The 18,169-nt window shown below is 36.9% G+C and overlaps 1 protein-coding gene across 18 annotated transcripts in view; it reads left to right on the top strand.

Moving 5' to 3' along the window:
• Positions 1 to 18,169, top strand: part of PLCB4 (phospholipase C beta 4) — a 172,439-nt gene that overhangs the window by 7,743 nt on the left and 146,527 nt on the right. For 5 of the 18 annotated variants that reach the window (XM_088134687.1, XM_088134665.1, XM_088134642.1 and 2 more), the window contains exon 2: positions 9,729 to 9,834. The exons of the other annotated variants lie outside the window; for them this stretch is intronic. The gene's annotated coding sequence lies outside the window, so the exon portion shown is untranslated. The remainder of the gene's footprint in view (positions 1 to 9,728; positions 9,835 to 18,169) is intronic. 18 annotated transcript variants of the gene reach the window in all.

The following is an 18,169-nucleotide window of genomic DNA, read 5'->3' as shown; positions in this document are numbered from 1 at the left end:
ATTGTTTAGAAGTTAGACTGAGAGTGCTTATTCTGGAAACAGGGGTACAGTATTTGTACTGCAGCATTTCACATGTTTAGATTCATTCTGATTTTTATACCCAGGAGAATAAGGAAGGTGTTATGAAACTTCTTTTGGTTCAGTAACTGGAAATACTTCTCATTCCCATGTCTTTCTAGTCTCTGCAATTTTTTGTAAGCAGTGTAAGAATATATATTTAATGGCCTGTAATAGGATTAGATTACCAAATTTGAATATGGATCTCTAGCATTGCATGGATGAATGTCAAAGAGTGAATGCAACAGCTACCAAAACGTTAGCAAAATGTCCCAGAACCATACTGCTGATAGTTGAATTTGCTCTTTCCTACCTTCCCATTCCAAAGATGGAAGCTCAAGACAGCTGACAAGGAAAAGAACAAAATACAAAACATTAATTTAAAACATGGTAAAATATGATTTCAAAACACCCTCAAAACAGATTATAACCAAACTGCCAATGTTGTGCATGAATGGAGATACTTTTGCCAAATAACCTTTTTTTTGTTTTGTTTCTGTAACATAATTTTGGTCTTGCTTATTTGGAAGTACCAGTTGCAGGTGGCAGTTCTGATCTCAGAAAGGCTGGGATTGAACTTGAGGAAAGGGAGACCTTGAGGAAAGGGCTGGAAGAAGTAGAAAAATATCTCAGAAGAAGACTGGCAAACCACTTTCATGCTGTTGAGCTTGAACTGAGGGAGATTTTACTTTTACCTTATTTGGAAGCAGTTTCGATTACATTCAGAAGGGCTTATTTCCAAGTAAATCTGGGTAGGATTGCAGTCCGGGATGAATTTTCCAAGATCAAAATTGGACTGATTTCTGGATGTTTGTGGTGGGGAAAGAAGGATTTTTTTTCTTCCTGCTAGATGGACCATTGACCCGTGTCTGCCTTTTTTTCAGTACTTCATGGTTATGCTTTGTCTACTGAAGTTGCTGGGTTTTTATAGATAATGTCTTTGCTCTTGCTGGTTTAAGCATATACATTTGGGGTTGTGTGGATTATCTGTGAAAAGGCAATGGAAGAGTCATGAGCAGATCCCCTTCATTGTGGTACAGTCCTGGCATATGAAGTTCTAGTCCATATTTAGTGCTATCCCTCCAAATCAGAAGTTGGAGATCCACTTTGCTTTGATTTCCAATTTTGGTTTGAAAGATAAATGCTATTCATAATTAGCCAATCTGGGTGACATAACAAATGATGGAATGTTGTTCAAGGAATTTACGGTATATATAAGAGGAAAGGACAAGGTGAGCTGGCTCAGATACAGTGAAAAATCATGATGTCAACCAGCTTGTATGAATCTCAAGCTTGTAGGCTCATCCTTTGCAGCATCAATGGGGGTAGAGAAGAGTATATGAACCCATGAGCTTGAGAAAATTTTGTTTTTGTAACTGTGACCTTCTGTGAAATACCTGGAATAGGCACCGCACTTGGAATGTAATGGCCTGGAATAGTGTCTGAAAGAAGGAAACTTTTTTAACTGAGAAGGGAAGAGTTTTTTTTAAAGAATTCTGAATGATCTATGAATTTAATTCTTAACTTCTATTATTATGTTTATTTGTCAACAGACTGCCTACAAGTTATATAAATATATTTGGTGCAGCAGCTTGCTGTTCCAACTGCTGACACATCTCTCTACGTATAGTTATGCTTTTGAGTTATACAGAGAGAGAGGAAAAAAGCGTATTTATGTACTTACTTCTACATATTGTTAGACTGAAAAAAATGTTTTAATTTAATAAGTTGGTATTATGAAGCTCCTGTCTCTCCAGCACTCATGAGAATGGGCTTTAAAATCCCTGGAAATAGGCCATATGTGTTCTCACCCTGTCCTTCCCATTCCCCCACGAACAGCAGATTAGTAGAATTGAGATCCAAAAAAGAGCCCTGTATAGGTAACCCTACCTTTTTAGTACTTGAGATATCCCGGCATATCTCAGAAGTTTTTGCTAATATTTCTTAAGAGACATAAACACACATTGATATAAGCAAATATGCATGTGAGGGGAATGCAGCTTAAGCCTTGGAAAGAAGCATTATTGATGAAACAAAACCTCTTACCTTTGTTCATAGGTACTAAAAAAGGTACTGAAAAATATGGAACGTTATATCAGTGCAGGCTTTCATGGGCGGCATCAATCCAATGGTGATTTGTGCTACATTATTTCTTCCCTCCCACCCCTCAATTTTTTGTTACTACTAATTAGGAACATTGATTAAATCTCTAATTCTGAATGTGAACTTTTTTATTTGGCATCTGCAACTAGATAATAAGGACAAATAACATATGCTTATAAAATAATTTCTTATTTTAGAGTAATTCAGTAGCATTCCATTACTTCTTTTGTCTTTTCTAAATTAATTTTGCAGGGTGCTTTTGGGATCTGCCAGGATCTTTCAGGCAGATTAATTTATAGAAATGAATGTGAACAAAAATACTTGTTTCCCAAGAGGAACAAAGCACTAGTTTGCCTCACAAGGCACATTTTGCCTTCTCCTGAGAATCCAATACCCTGAAGAATTCATTGTTGTAGTCTTCTGTCTCTAAGGAACAGCGTATTTTACTGACGGGAATCTCAGTTACATAAAACACATGGCTACAATTAGTCAGGATGTTTTTATTCAGTTTATTGGTAGTTATAAAGATGAAGTATTTAAAGGTCTTTAGCATATTGGTCCCAGGTATAAATATAGATGGATGGGTTTGCAAAGCCTGGAATTGGTAAGAACTAAAAGATCACCTATGAATGTTTGGGGCAGTTGTAAGATCCTAGAAACTCTATTTTTAGATGACAGTCAACTGTAGCTGGCACATCAATCCATAGTTTGAAGTATCCATAGAGCAAAACCTATAACCTTATAAAATAATTACAGTTGAAAACTTGGCCTACCCACCTAACCAGTTTGTTGGTTTTCATTTCCCAGCTGATCAGCACCTTCAATTTTAATAGTGTTCCAGGGCAAACCAATGATGTTACCATTTTGTAGATGATAATTTAATATGTTGCTTGTATCAATAAACATACTCTTCTTTAAAAATCTGATTTCATGTGGATTAAGCTTTTTGTACTGGGGTTTGGTGTGACATCTCAACTGAATTAAAATGTACATGCAGAAGAACTATGTACTCCTTCTGTACCTGGCTGTGGCTCAATCAAGTGAGACTTTGTTTGTATATATCATTTAGAATCTCCTTCTACCCAGCTGAGTTGCAAATTAAGTACAGATCCCAAATCAATGCAGTCCGTTTGTTTGCTAGACAAACAGGCAACCTACTTTGTGACTGTCCTTTTTTTATTTGGTTGCAGGATCAGAAAAACCGGGGAAATCCGGCCTTTCCTCTTTGCTTTTATAATGGATGTGCACTTGTATGTGTATATATGCACATACACACATACGCACAATGCTGTGTAGGAGTGTCATTTATCCTTGATAAAGTTTTATAAATGTACTATTGTTCTTGGTGTTTGCACAAAGTTTTAATTTTAATCTACTTCCTGTAATTCTTTTAAAAAAATATCAATAAAGGACAAAACAACAGTGCTTTGATTTTTTTTTTCTTCTTTCGCTTTTTTTAAATTAATCTATTTTTACTTCATTTCCAGAGAGGGAAGTAAAACAGAAATTTTAAGACTCTTGCTAACAAAAAACAACAAAGGATTCTATGGCACCTTAAAACAAAATAAATTATTGTTGCATAAGCTTTTGCGGATCACAGTCTGCATTATCAAATTCATGGAATATTACAGAGACATTGAAAATTGCCCTGTTGATGATGATCATTAACAAAACAGCTATGACAGAGGCATTCTTTCACTGATGTACTGCTAACAGGACATGCAGTGCAGTTAGAAATGTTGGTGTCCCATACTTTTCACTGTTTCTCACCTCTTCTCATATTGTCCCCTCCTGCCATTCTCCTCTCCACATTTCTCAGAGCTGTACTGATGAAGTGCTGTATCCTCCACAAAGGCTTATGCAACAATAAACAAGTCTCTGAGGTGCCATAAGACTTGGTTATCTTATTTAGATAATTATGGAGCTTAGCTATTATAGACTGATTATTATTTTTTTACAGTGCTTATATTGCATTTCAATTAGCAGAAGCTCTTTTCTTTCCACTCAGGCTCCTATGTCTTTACAGCCTAGGGTTGAATCTTTCTTTTGCTACAAGAGAACCTGAAGAAGATACTTCTATGAGATGGGTCAGAGCCAAGCAGAAAGGAATGTGTGGGGAAATTGATTTTAATAAACAGGAAAACATAAGTTCCAGTAAGTTTTCACAATTTGTGGTAATTCTTCATCAGGGAAATATCTACTTAGAAATTATTTTCTCTTGCTCAAAAGGAAATTGCTGGTTCTCTAGCTGCTAGAAGGTGTAGAGAACTATAACCAAAGCAATTAAGAAGCTGGAGCAACTTCCCAGTGAGCAAAAGATACAGTTTTTAATGTGTTTGAGGATTTGATCATATATGAATAAAGTGAGTAAGGAGAAAAGAAAACAAATGACGCATGATCTGGAAAAGTGGAAAAATAAATACTTCCCTCCTTCCCCACTCTATCCTGCAGTAATGTAAAACAGGTTCATTCAGTGAAGTTAAAAGATGGGAAAATCAGGACTAGCAAAAGAAAAGAAACTTATTTACAGAGTACATAGCTGTAAAGTGTGGAATTGACTGTTTTTAAGATAGAAGTGATGGTCACCAGCTAGGTGGCTTTAAGAAAAATGACACGAAACAATGGAGGGTGAGGAAGTGATATCCTGCTTGTGGGCTTCCTATGAGTATGTAGTTGAATTCTGTGGGAACAGAATGCAGGATTTAGTAGGCATTTGGTCTGAGCAGGAAAACAACACATTACCTAATCAGCTCTTGAGCAGAGCCAGAGTTGTGGATCACCCAGAATTGGAGTTGTATTTGACATGTTGCAATATCCACAGTTACCTGAAGTCCCACTGAACGTAGTGGCTTTACTTAGTGGCTGAATCAGTGTTTTTAGGATTGTACCATTAATGGAGAAAATGTTGATGCATTGATACATTAAAAATGCCAAAACGTTACTTCCAGGTTCTACGTATTCCTTAAGCAAGATCAGGAAGGTGTACTGCATGAACAGTATACATATTGCATGCTATTTATTTTGCATCTTTTCCATGAGGCTCTCAAAGATTATTTTAGGATATGTTGCTCACCAATTCCAATCAGCTGGAACCTTCTGGGCCGTGAACTTTGAAACAAGCTGTTGCATTAGCTAAGTACAAAATTGGATTTCAAAGTTGTGGCTTTAAATTTAAATTTTATAAAATACTAAAAATTTGAGGCTTGAGGTGTGTGTGTTGATTTCAAATTCTGGGATTTGAATATAATGTCCAGAACAATAAATAATATCCAGAGTTACATTGTTGGAGTGGGTGAGAAACTGCTTTGAAATGAGATTGTAATGTTCTTATAGTCCATTTAATGAGAGCTGGTAGTTTCTTGGCACAATATTCCCTTGGGTTGGCTGTCCAGGATTCAATAGCTCAAAGGTTGCTAAATGCAAGTAGGTTTTAAAACCTGGTTTTTTAAATTATTTGCAAATTAAAAATGATTATTTAAAAAAAACAACCCATCCTGGTTGTTGAGGTGCAGGGTTAGTGCTGACCTCTCTCCAGCACAAAGCTGTTGGCCATAATGTCGGAGCAAGTTTGTAAGGAAGACACATTAGCTCTAAGAAAATACCTAGTGTGTACCAACAGAAACCCTGTACACGTATGCATATGTGTATCACCACTGCCAGTGGTATCAATTAAGAACTGTAAGAGGCATGGAGTACAAAATTTATGCAAGAGAAATATTATTAATTATGTGGTGCCCACCAAGCCTTTAAGCAAGTAATTAACGGTTGCTTGGAGTGGAAAAAGAGATGAAAAGTGGTTTTTCCTTTTATCTCCAAAGTCAAGCAAGTTTTAATTATTTTTACCTTTATTTACATTACTGTAATTGTCTGGAGAGGTTTGTTTTAAAGAATTCTATGTTGAATATTTGAGAAGGCAGCCTCCTTTGTTCAAGTGATAGGCAGGGCTTTTTCCCCTCATGTCTTGTCTGCTACCTAGTATGACAGAGCATGATGCTTCCTGAATGTTTTGCTGGAAGTTGCTTGCTTTTTTGTAGGATTAAAAAATAAAAAAACTATTCAGCAATGAATAAACATACAAGTAATGGAAGCTTTTTCATTATAAGCTGCAGGAAGTAAGCAATTGCCAAGCTGGGAGATAGCCATACCTCAGCATACTTGGCTGAGATTTTCCACTTTTATGAAAATGCAAGGTTATATATCTAGCAACCGTAGCAAGATATTTGTCTAATATGAGTATCAAAACCTAGTCAGTTGTAAATATTCTGTAAGGCCTTCCATAATATGATTTCTTTCTTTTTTCATATTACCTATATATGGAGATATCGTAAGAATGCTGTATATAGATGATTAGCTGGTTCAGATTTTTTTTCCTCACCTCCATTCTCGACCACCAGAAGACCCCCAGTAATACATCTGCACTCCTCTATACACTTACCTTGAAATAAGTCCTGAATAAGTCCTTGAAAAGGCTTATTTCAGAATAGGCATTGATATGATTTATCAAACATTGACCAACATGCATAGAGTATTCTGCCCAACTAATCAGTGTAGGGAACCACAGAGATGACCTTGGAGAATCTATGCCAAGGGGCCAGTTCACGGTCCCTCAGAATGTTGGGAGGCCAGACTATAGTTTGAAAAAAACATGAGGAGAGGAAGAGAGCCGCCGGACCCGGCATACCTGTCACGGAGAATAGTCCGGCTCTGCAATCTCCCTCCTCTTGCATCGCCTGCAGCTCCGACACAGCCCTGACACTTCCGCTTCTGACAGACAGCAGTGGCGGCCAATCAGGCCGGCGGGCCAGATAAATGACCCTGGAGGACCGTATCTGGCCCACGGGCCGTACTTTGAGAATCCCTGATCTATGCAGTGATAATTAGCAAAACATGATTTAAGCCCAGGACAGGAAGGAAACATTAGAAACTCAAACTAGCTCCCCCTTAATCCTTTGGGGTATAAGAGGGAGGGAGAGAAAATGCTGTTAGGCTTTCAAGATTGATGTCAGCCTTTCAAGGTAGGCCATATCAGGAAATAGACTTCACAGGTAATGTTAGAACTCTACTTTATTGATATGGGCTATAGTAATAGAATATTGAATATTTTGTATACATTGTATCATATGGACAAAAGAAAAGCATGGTTCTCAGTGTGAGATTATACAGTAATACAGTATGTCATACTGTACCTCCAGTCCAGGGATTCCAAACATGTTTTGGTTTTTGAGAGTGTGTTGTGGGCACTTGCACAAAATATGTCACAATGGCCATGTTTAGTCATAAAACATCGATTTACCAGAAACTAAATTGATGAGCTCATGGTTGATCACCTCTAATAGCCTTCCCCAGATGTCCATTACTACCCTTACCCTTGTCTCTTTTTCTCTGGTCATGGGAGCATGCATGCAAAGAAATTCTAATTTTTTCAGAATGCCTTTCAGGTATATATAGGAAATATCTTAAAAAAATCAAATATGCTTCAAGCTCTAATTTCATAGTAAGGAACTTGCTATTTTTTAGTTTATGTCAGAGATTCCCAAACTTTCTTGGTGCTGTTAGTGTCTCAGCAATTTTTTCATGGCGCCCCTAGTTTGTGTAGGGTCCAACAGACATTGAATATCACTGCGTTTCTCTCGAAAATTTAAATATCCCATAGTGCCCCTGCTCTTTTCTCACTATCTGCATGTGGCTGTGCTTAACGCTAGCATGAGAAATGGAAGATGTAGTTCCCTTTGGAAAAATATTTCTGTTGGAAATGTGAACTACCATCACAAATAGGTTGTCAAGAATTTCAGGTGGGAAATGTTTTGACTTGACAAAGAACTGAACATAGCTCTTGTCATTACATGCTTCATGAAGAGACCACACAGTTATCCATGCACAGCAATTTGTCTACTTGCCGTTTCAGCACATACTGTATCGCTTAGTGTTCAATTTTCGAAATGCTTGTCAAACTTTACACTAAGCCCATTTGCACCATGAAGGGCTAGCTTCATTTCTGGATAAAAGCATGAATTTTCTTTGCATTTATACGGTTGGCTAGCTGTCACCATTGGAAGATCTGAGGAACTAATGGGATTTTGTTCTGAAAAATAAATGATGCAGGAATTGAATCACAATTTACAAATGTCTTTTGGAATGTCATTTGGTAGATGAAGTGTTACAGTTTGGATACCTAATTTATCTACTTTCCGGTCTGCTTACCTCCCCTCTTGTTGTGATGAAATTTTTGGGCCTTTTTTGCATACACCTAACTGTCGAAGCTGGCAGTAGAGTTTGAGGTAAAATATGCATTTGCATTTGTTGCTTAATCCTTTTTATGCATGAAACTTCTGAGTTTGATTATCTGTCAGAAGAATATGGCTAGTTGCTTGCAGAAAAAGAAATGGTGACTTGGGAAAAAAATATAGAATGGTTAAATTTCTCCCTGCTTCCTTACTGCATATTTTTTCTATATGTTGGTGAGTTTGCAAAGTAGAAGCCAAAATAATGTTGATGGCATTTGATTTTTTGATTATATGCAAGTGCTACATATTCTTGCCTACAAGGAACTCAAACTTTTAATACAACAGCATGACACAATTTAATCTTTGTTTATGAAAATGCTGTAGCTGGACATGAATAAATGCATTTCAGCTGAGATGGATGATGTGACAGAATATTTCCACCTCTCTCTATTGAGTGTGGCTTATATTTTAGAGATACAGTGTTCATAGATTGGGGTCATTTTTCCCCCCTTTTCCAGCATGTTTATGGTTGATTTGCTTCTTGTAGCATGTTTATTGAAACTGCATCTGCTCCCAAAGAGATACCCAATTGAACAAGAAATGAAATGTTTCTGGACCCCAGATGTGTAAAATGTAGTCCATGGGGCTATCCATAAAAATATTATCCTGAAACTTGATAAACAAGTGGCAGGGTGAGTCAGTGGCCAAATTCTCTGAGAACTAGTGTTGTTAGGACCAGACTTAAGTTCATAATACTGTGTCAGAAAATCCAATTGTTTTTTCCCCAGTTTCTTAATCTCAGCAGTCTAATATTTTTTGTGGAGAGGGGGAGAATAGGAGAATATAGTGACAGCTCTATGAATGACTTGAGTTAGGTCTCCAGAACTTGCGGATATAATTCATTCATTCAATCCATAGATCCCAGTCTATCTGCTGCTTACCCATATGTTCAGACACAATGTCCTCCTGCCAGATTCAGTTGAAATTAGATGCTTTGTTCCTTTCCCTGCATATATAATGAAGCAGGAGCTTTTTTTTTTTTTTGTAGCCCAAGATATAGATTTGATTATGTTTCATGGCTGAATTTCCAAAGTGCTGGTTACTAGCTGATTTCATTAACTAGATGAATAATAGAAGTAATTTCACTGTCACTCATATCCCCTTCCAATCTTGCTCTCTCTGACTGTATTTGCGGTTATTACTTTCTTTCAGTGCCTTAGATTAAATTGATAATTGAACTAAATGCTTTGTCAGATGATCTTGTCAAGAGGGGGGGTCATGATGTCAGTAGGTGATTGCAGATCCTTAACTTAATTGTTTGTTTGGGTCTGCTTTTTTTCACAGCCATGAGTGTTGCAGAAACTATGAAGCCCAGAAATGATATGTTTCTTTCCTCCATCTTCCGTTCCACGTGTCACATCTGCTTCTATATTCTTCTATAATAAAAGAGGTAAAGAAAGATCCTGAACATGTGCAATTTAGCATTTTAAAGAACTTGAATTACAGCATTGGAGAAATATATTTTGCTTCTGATGACTGAAGTTTATGCTCAATCTTGGATAAGTGTACACATTTTTCTACAAATTAATAATATATTATGAAGTACGAGTGATTTAAGCTAATAGCAATACCTATGTGCATGTCTAGTCACCTACTTACCGTATTATTGTTTCTGTTATGGTTGTCACACAGTCAGCCAGATGTTTAGACTGAATTTGGCATTTTAATCCACCTACTGTATCAAGTCCTTCCCAAGGACTTGGGATAGGCAGATGTTGCTGTTTGATGGTGTTAAATGTATTGTTGCAGGATATAAGCTGTTCCAAGTAAAGCTGCCTTTTGCAATTGACTGAGGGCGATTTTGTCAATGCCGATGGTCTTCAAGTGGTGCTCCAGATGTTTTGGGATTGCACCTAAAGTGCCTATAACTGTTGGTACTATCTTTGCTTTCTTTTGCCATAGACTTTCTACTTCTATTTGCAGGTCTTTATGTTTTGTGATTTTCCCCAGTTCTTTCTCTTCTCTTCTGCTGTCTCCAGGTATTGCAATGTCCACTATCCAGACTTTTTTGTCTTTCTTATCAACAATTGTTTAGTCTGGGGTGTTGCGTGGCAGGTGCTTGTCTGTTTGAATTCTAAAGTCCCAGAGCACTTTAGCTTCTTCATTTTCTATTCCTTTGTCTGTTTTGTAGTCCCACCAGTTCTTGCTTGCAGGTAAATGGTATTTCTTGCAGATATTCCAATGCACCATTGCTGCTACTTTGTCATGACGTTGTTTGTAGTCATTCTCTGCAATCTTCTTGCAGCAGCTAACTAGGTGGTCCACTGTTTCTTCAGAGGCAGAATTTGCTGTCTGTTGCTGCCTTCTCAATTCTGGCTTTATATGCATTTCTTCTTAAGGCTTGGTCTTGTGCAGCCAGAATTAGTCCCTCTGTCTCTTTCTTCAACTTAGGCTTTGCCAGGTCTTGTTGTCTGCTTTGCCTGCTAGTTTTTTTTGTGAACTGGCCATGTAATACTTTGCCTTGCCATGTCTCTTTTCTATTCTTCATTTGCTTTTTCTGTAGCCCGGGTTGGTTTCTTTGGTATTCAGTAAGCCTTCATCTTCTTCACTGTCTTTCAGATATTCTTCCAATGCCCTTTTTCCTTCTTCAACTGTCTGGTGTACTTGTAATATTCCACGCCCATCTATGCTCCTTGGTAAGTAGAGTCTATCAACATTGCTGCGTGGATGAAGAGTATGATCCATTGTCATTATTATTCTGGTCATCCTATCCAGGGATTTTAGTTCAGCTTGAGTCCAGTCAAGTATTCCAGCTGTATGTCTAATGACTGGAATTGCCCAGGTGTTAATCACTTTGATGGTATTTCCTCCACTGAGTTTGGACTTTAAGATCTTTTTCACTCTTCTGATGTACTCACTACTAATCTTCTTGACTTCAGTGTGCTTGAAGTTGTCAGCCTGAAGGATGCCCAGGTATTTCTTCATCCACACTCTTGATGTTATTTCCATTGGGCATCTTGATTCCTTCAGTTTTCACGATTTTCTCCCTGTTGATGGTAAGGGTGGTACATTTGTCCAGTCCAAACTCCATTGCAATATCTTGGCTGTAAATTTGGACAGTGTTGGGGAGCAATTCCATTTCAGATGGTGTTTTTCCATACAGCTTCAGATTGTCCATGTAAAGGAGGTAGGATAACCTGGCAGATGTTTTTGATGTTTGATAGCTATGTCCTGACTTGTTCAATACTGTTGACAGAGGAATCAATGCAACGGCAAACGGTAGTAGTGATAGTGAGTCTCCTTGAAAGATTCTTCTCTTGACATTAACCTCTCCCAGTCTATTGCCATTGACTAGCAACTGTGTCTTCCATTGTGCCATTGATCTTTGCACAAAGCTTCTGATGTTTCTACTGACTCCTGTTATTTCCAGGCACTTGATTATCCAGTTGTGTGGCAGGGAGTCAAATGCCTTCTTGTAATCAATCCAAGCTACATTCAAGTTGGTCTTCCTTCTCTTACAGTTTTCCAAAATCATCTTGTCAATTAGGAGCTGCTATTTTGTCCATTTGCTGTTTGGGTGGTTTCCTTTCTGCTCAGATGGAAAGAGCTTGTTTTCAACTAGGTGTTGTTAGACTGCATTAGCTACCACACCAGTTAGCAATTTGAAAGTTGTTGGCAAGCAGGTAATTGGCCTGTAGTTGCCTGGTGCTGCCCCTTTTGCTGGATCTTTCATTATCAGATAGGTTTTGCCAAATGTTAACCAATCTTCAATTTTACCTCCTTGCAGTATGTTGTTAAACTGCTTGGCGATGAGTGGGTGCAGAGCAGTCAGATGTTTCAACCAAAAACCATGCAATTCAACTTCACCTGGTGCTGACCAATTCTTGAACTTCCTTGCCCTTTTCTCCACCATTTCTACTGTTATTACAAGTTCTTTTATTTCAGCTTCTTTTTTTATTCTTATCCACCTCCTTTATCCAAGCTTCGTTTTTGTTGTGTTTCTTTGGGTTGTCCCATAGCTGGGCCTAGAACTGCACTGTTTCTTCTTTGTCAGGTGTTGACTGGTTCATTGCAGTCTCTCCATTGATGGATTCGTAGAAACATTTCTGATTCAACTGAAGTTGGAGATTCTGCCTGTAGTGTGAAGTTCGAGTTCCTTATCTGCTGATCTTTTGGCTATGGCTGTTATTTGCTGCTTTATTATTTCCAGTGCTTCCTTGATCTTCCTTGTTTCTAAGTGATATTTTTTGATTAGGTATTCTTTGGTCTTTTTCTTCTTCAGCTTCTTTTCTTTCATCTGTTCTAGCTTGCTTGCATCTGATCTTAGCATGCTGATCTTATTTTCCAACCTGATCTTCCATTTTGGTGGTGCACTGTTTGGCTTTTTGTCTTCTTTGTTGATTTTGCATCCAAGGTATTCAGTTATAACTGCAGCTGTGCTGTACATCAGTTGGTTTGTTTCTTGCAGTGAGCTGGTGCTTATATTTGATATTACAGTATTGGCATCTTTTAATACCTGTGCTAGCTTTTTCTTTTTAACAAGCTTCAATGAAAGCAACCTTAATCTGTTCTTTTTGTGCTGTTCTAGATGCTCAGTTATTCTTTGTTTCAATTCCTCTTGTTTTTTTAGTTAGAGGGCTTTGTTCTTTCTGAGGAGAAATCTCTACTGTCTGAGCTACTTCTGGCAAGGCTTTGATTTCTTTGCCCTGGGTAGACCTTTGCAGTTCTTCCAATTCTACTTCTGTGATGATGCTGATTCTGATGGTGTTGGTGATGGTGATGATGATCTTCTGAAGAATGTTTACAAATGGTGGTAATTTAGGATTAATTCAAGCTTTATCCAAAGCCTAAGAAGCCCAAACATTATTCTCATATTTATGTGATTCTGAGCAAAGCAGTTATATGTAATTGTGAAGTGAAATAACTTCTTTGTGAAGTGAAATAGTTCTAACTTTTAAAACAGTTTTGACAATTCTGTTACTAAAGTTCCTAATGCTCCAGTAATTATGGGAAAAAACTTTTGCTGGCTCATTTTATAATTTCTGTTTTTCAGTTGTTAAGTCCCAATATTTTAGAATCTTTTCCAGTTCCTTTTAAGCTAGTCTGCTGTCACTTGGTATTGCCACATCTATCAGTTAAATTCACTTTTCTTCAACTACTGTGATGCACGGTGTATTGTGTTCTGGATGTTGCTAGTGCTTGTTCCTTGTTCTGGCATAGTCATTCTGGAACACTTTTTCAACATTATGATTCTGCCAATACTTTGGGCCATCAAATCCATCTTTTTACATAAATTCCAGTGGAGCATTTTTGCCACTCATCCATGTCTTTTTTTTAATAATCTATCTGGACAATTTTGTTACAGTTGTTTACTAGTTGGTCAAAAATCTAATCTTTCTCTTTGCATAATCTAGATTTGCTATTGTTTCCAGTTTCTTTAAAATTTGTTTTTATGGCATTTATCAGTGCCTGTTTTTGTGCTGTAAATATTAATCCTTCCATTTCCTTCTTGATGGATCCAATCTGAAGCCATTGCCAAGTTTTATTACTACTTACCTGGACTGTAATTATTTTAAGGTATTGAACATGGAGTGGTTTATTATTATTATATTTTTATTGTGTCTTTTATATATTTTGGTCAGCTTAAGGTGGCCAACGTACCTAATACTCCTGCCACATATTTTCCTCACGACAGCTATTTAGTCCTGTATGCCATTGTTGATTCTGTCACATTCAAATATTTTTCCTTGCAGACATTTATTAATACCACTCTTGCTTTTATGTGTTCGTTTAGACATCTGATTTCATTCTCCACTGTCTGCTACACTTGTAACAAACCATGACCACAAATTTTCCTTGTTAAATACAAATGATCTATGCCGCTTTTTGGGTGTAGTGCATGATATACAGTATTGTCATAAATCTTTAGGTCTTGTGATGTAAAGCAATTAGTTCAGCTTGTGTCCAATCAAGAGTATCTGCCGTGTAGCATATTACAGGTAGAGCCAAGTATTAATGGCTTTCACTGTATTGTCTCTGCTCAGTTTGATTTTAGAACCTTTTTTACTCATTTTATATATTCAGAGCTGGTTTTCTTTTTCATTTGGGCATGCAAAATATTGTTTGCTTGTAAAATACCCAAATACTTTGATTACCAGTGCTTTGATTTTAGGGTCATTCAATAGGTCAATTCCATCTGAGTATTCAGTTACCCCCTTTTTAATGCTAGTACAGCAATTTGTCTAATCCAAATTCCATTTTAGTGTCAACACTAAAGATTCAAACTGTATTTAAAAGTGATTGTATTTCTCTAAATTATTTTGCATAAAGTTTTTAATATCCATGTAGATCAGATGTGAAGCTTTTGTCCTTGCTTGCTTAGTACATAGCCCAATGACATTTTATTCAAAACTATCATCAGTGGAACAAGAGCTGTATTTAAAAAGGAATTAAAGCAAAAAGTCTCCTTGAAAATTCCTTTTCTGATTTTGACTTCTCCAAGTTTTTCTGTGTTTGCCATCAGTGTTGTTTTCCAATTTTCCACTGTATTATTTAAAAATGTTATATTTTTAAAATTAATTTCAAAAACTCTCAAACATGTTTTAGTCCAATTATGGAATAGCGAGTTGAATCTTCTTTTGTAATCAAGTCAAGCCAAATAAAGATTTTTTTACACCTTTCTGCATTTTTAAATATTGTCTTATCAATCAAAGGTTGATTGAATTTTTGAAATTCCCTTTTCACTCTTCAGTGTATGTTGAATTTGAGATCAGTTGTTTGTAGATGTTATTGGCAATTATTTTTGTTAACAGCTTGGATGTTGTAGATAGGCAAATTATTGGGTGAAAAATGTTGGCTGTTGTTTCTTTGCTTTTGTCTTTCATGATTGGAAATGTTTCAGCTTATAGTCATCTATTAATCCTTGCTGCAACATATGATTGAAATGATTTGCAAAACAAAAATGTAAAATGGATAAATATTTTAACCAAAATCCAAAAAAGTAATCTTTTCCTGATGCAAATTCTTTTTTTTTCTTTTCTCCTCCCTCCCTCCCTCCCTTCGTACCAACCACAGTATTTTCTGTTTCTTCAGGTTTTATCTGTTTTCTATATAGATATCCATGCAGCCATTTCACTGTGTTTTACTTGGTTAGCCTAGATGTTTTTCCAAAACTCTGATATTTCTTCCTTATTTTCAAGGGATTCAGTTTGTTTTGTGTTTTCATTTAAGCTTTGAATAGAAGCAACGTTGCATTGTTTGAAATTGCCCATTTACTGAAATTGCTTGATCGTCCTTTAGTATTTTTCAATTTTCTTAGCAGTTGCCATCACTCTTTGCTATAATTCTTCCATGACTTCTGCAGTCATTTTGCTCTCTTGGTTGTATTACTTTTTCAAGCTTATTTTATTTTCCCATTTTTTCAGTTGTTTAAATACTGCAGGTTGTTAATATCTTTCTGAAATTTAATTTATTTTCCAACCTAATTTTCCACTCCAACACCAGATCTTTGGTTTGGTGGCTTGCTTTTAATTTATAATCCATTTCTATTGTTATTGTTTTTATGAGGCTGTACCTGAGACTGTTAGTCTCTTTGATAATTTTTGTCATAATTAATTGGGCAGCCATATTTGCATCATGCAAAATGTCAATTAAATATTTTCTTTGAGTAGATTTTAAAGGAGATCATCTTTGTTTTCACAGTGTCTTTCATGCATTCCAAAATTTTACTCAAATTATTGTTGATAATCAAACAAATATAGTTAGGTTTCATTATTTTGAATAGACTATTCATCATTTTCATTGGCAGCATCCAAATAGATATTTATGTTGATTTGTTCTTTTGTTGCTTTTGTAGCACATTTTTCTTTTTTCAGTTTCAAATCTTTTGTTTACATTTTTAAAAATTGTTGTTCCAATCCATTAAGGCCAGTATCTGAAAATGCCTTGTTTCTGGGCATGAAACATCTCTGATGCATAAGTTGTTGTTCAGTGCTATTTGATTCCCAAGATTTTATTTTCCAGATTTCATACCTTTGTGCCTGGAAACCACAATTCAGTGGGTTTGATTCACAATAACATTTCATAATTTCTTCTTGATTTTTATTGATTATCCACATGTTTCAGTGATTTCTTTTCAGGACCTTTGCGGTTTCTGGCCCTGGTTGCTTAGAGAGGCGATCAAGCCCTGTAGCCCACTTGTCACTAATGTCTGGGAACTAGAGCATTGGTTTTCTAGGTTTCACCATTCAGAATTGTAATAATGATTATAATAATATAATAATTTTATGTATTATTATTATTCTTAAAAATGGTGCTGTGGTGAACAACATCCGTTTCAGTTTAGTCCCATTATGTCCTAGGGCTATTTAGTTATGTTTGTTGCCACTCTTATTATCTCTGTATCTGTTATCATGTGCAATTGTATAAGGACACTGTGGTGTTTGGCTCCCAGACCTAATCATGACTGAGGCTGATAAACTATATCATTGGTGTGCTGATACACACTGATGATTCATTTCAGTGATTGTGTTTAACTCTTCTTTTTCTTTCCAAAATAAGTACGCTGTTTGAGATCATGAGCCTCATGGAAGTTTCCACTTGATTTTGTTCATATTGTGCAGTATACATGTGCCTACATTAGAATGTCAGAAGTGGTAGAAGGCTGGTGACAATGTTCTGAGCTATTGTTTTTAGCATAATTACGTAGACAAGAACCGGTACATCTTGGATACATTTAATCAAAAGCAGGATCTGTGAAACTAATCCTGTGTGGGTGTAGGACTACAGTGTTAGCTTCTGAAACTTGAAATGCCACTCTCTCTGGCCCTCTGGTACTCAACCACAACTCCAGCATTTCTCACAATTGATGGGACTGGACTTGGGCTGCTGCAAGTTGTAATTTAACAGCATGGGGTGGGGGGCACAGTTTCCCATTCTTGTTCACTGGAAAAACAATTCACCTGGACATCTTCAATTTAAGCTAACAGATGAAGAAGCTGCTTCTGATCTTCTCTTTGGGATTTTGTGTAAGAATTTTTGTTAGCTCATGGTATTGTTCTATCCTTCTAATATTGCTAGCTGTCTAATACTGTTTTTTAATGGAATGAAGCATAAGAGATGCCTGCAGAGAAAAGCAGAGTGCAGATGGGTACTGAGTTCAAAATGAAACTCACTCCCATTTTAATTTTCCAACATATGTAACTGTTCACAACCATGGTGAAATGCCACTCTTTTTCTCCATGATGTTTTAGCGTGGAATGTGGAGCTTTTGGCTCTGTGCTGCAAAGGTGCAACATAGGCCTGAGAGATAGGGAAGCAGCTCCATGTTGCCTAGGTAACCATGGGATGCTCATTTGCTCACAGGAGTGTTTTCTCTCTCAAGACTGCAGCCCAGTGCCATAAAAAAAATAAGTGTTGCTCTTTTACCTTAAGCAAAAAGTAGATGTGTGTGTAGCATCCAGGACTGTACCAAAATGCCACAGTATTGTACAAGAGGAGAGGTGCATGTTACTTAAATATTTGGGAGATGCACCCAATTCCCCCTACCCCAGGAGAGCAGAGAAATTTTGCACAGCTTGGTGGGTCTCTTCCCGTGTTCTCAATCCAAGTAGAACAGAAAGAGATGTGCCTGTCCAGTCTGGCCCAGTTTTATCTTCTGATCTCGGAACTGAGCAGAACATACTGAATCTTGAATGGGAGATATGCCATGACAAGCTTCAGAAGCACCTTGCTAAATAAATCTTTTTTTGGGGGGGGATCATATTGTGATCCCTGCCCACTCCAAG

The sequence above is a fragment of the Python bivittatus genome, unplaced genomic scaffold, assembly GCF_059951505.1.
Source record: "Python bivittatus isolate LINGU-HERP-01145 unplaced genomic scaffold, Pbiv_v1 ctg000020_np1212, whole genome shotgun sequence".
Classification (NCBI taxonomy): Eukaryota; Metazoa; Chordata; class Lepidosauria; order Squamata; family Pythonidae; genus Python; species Python bivittatus.
This window is presented reverse-complemented; position numbering and strand designations above follow the sequence as displayed.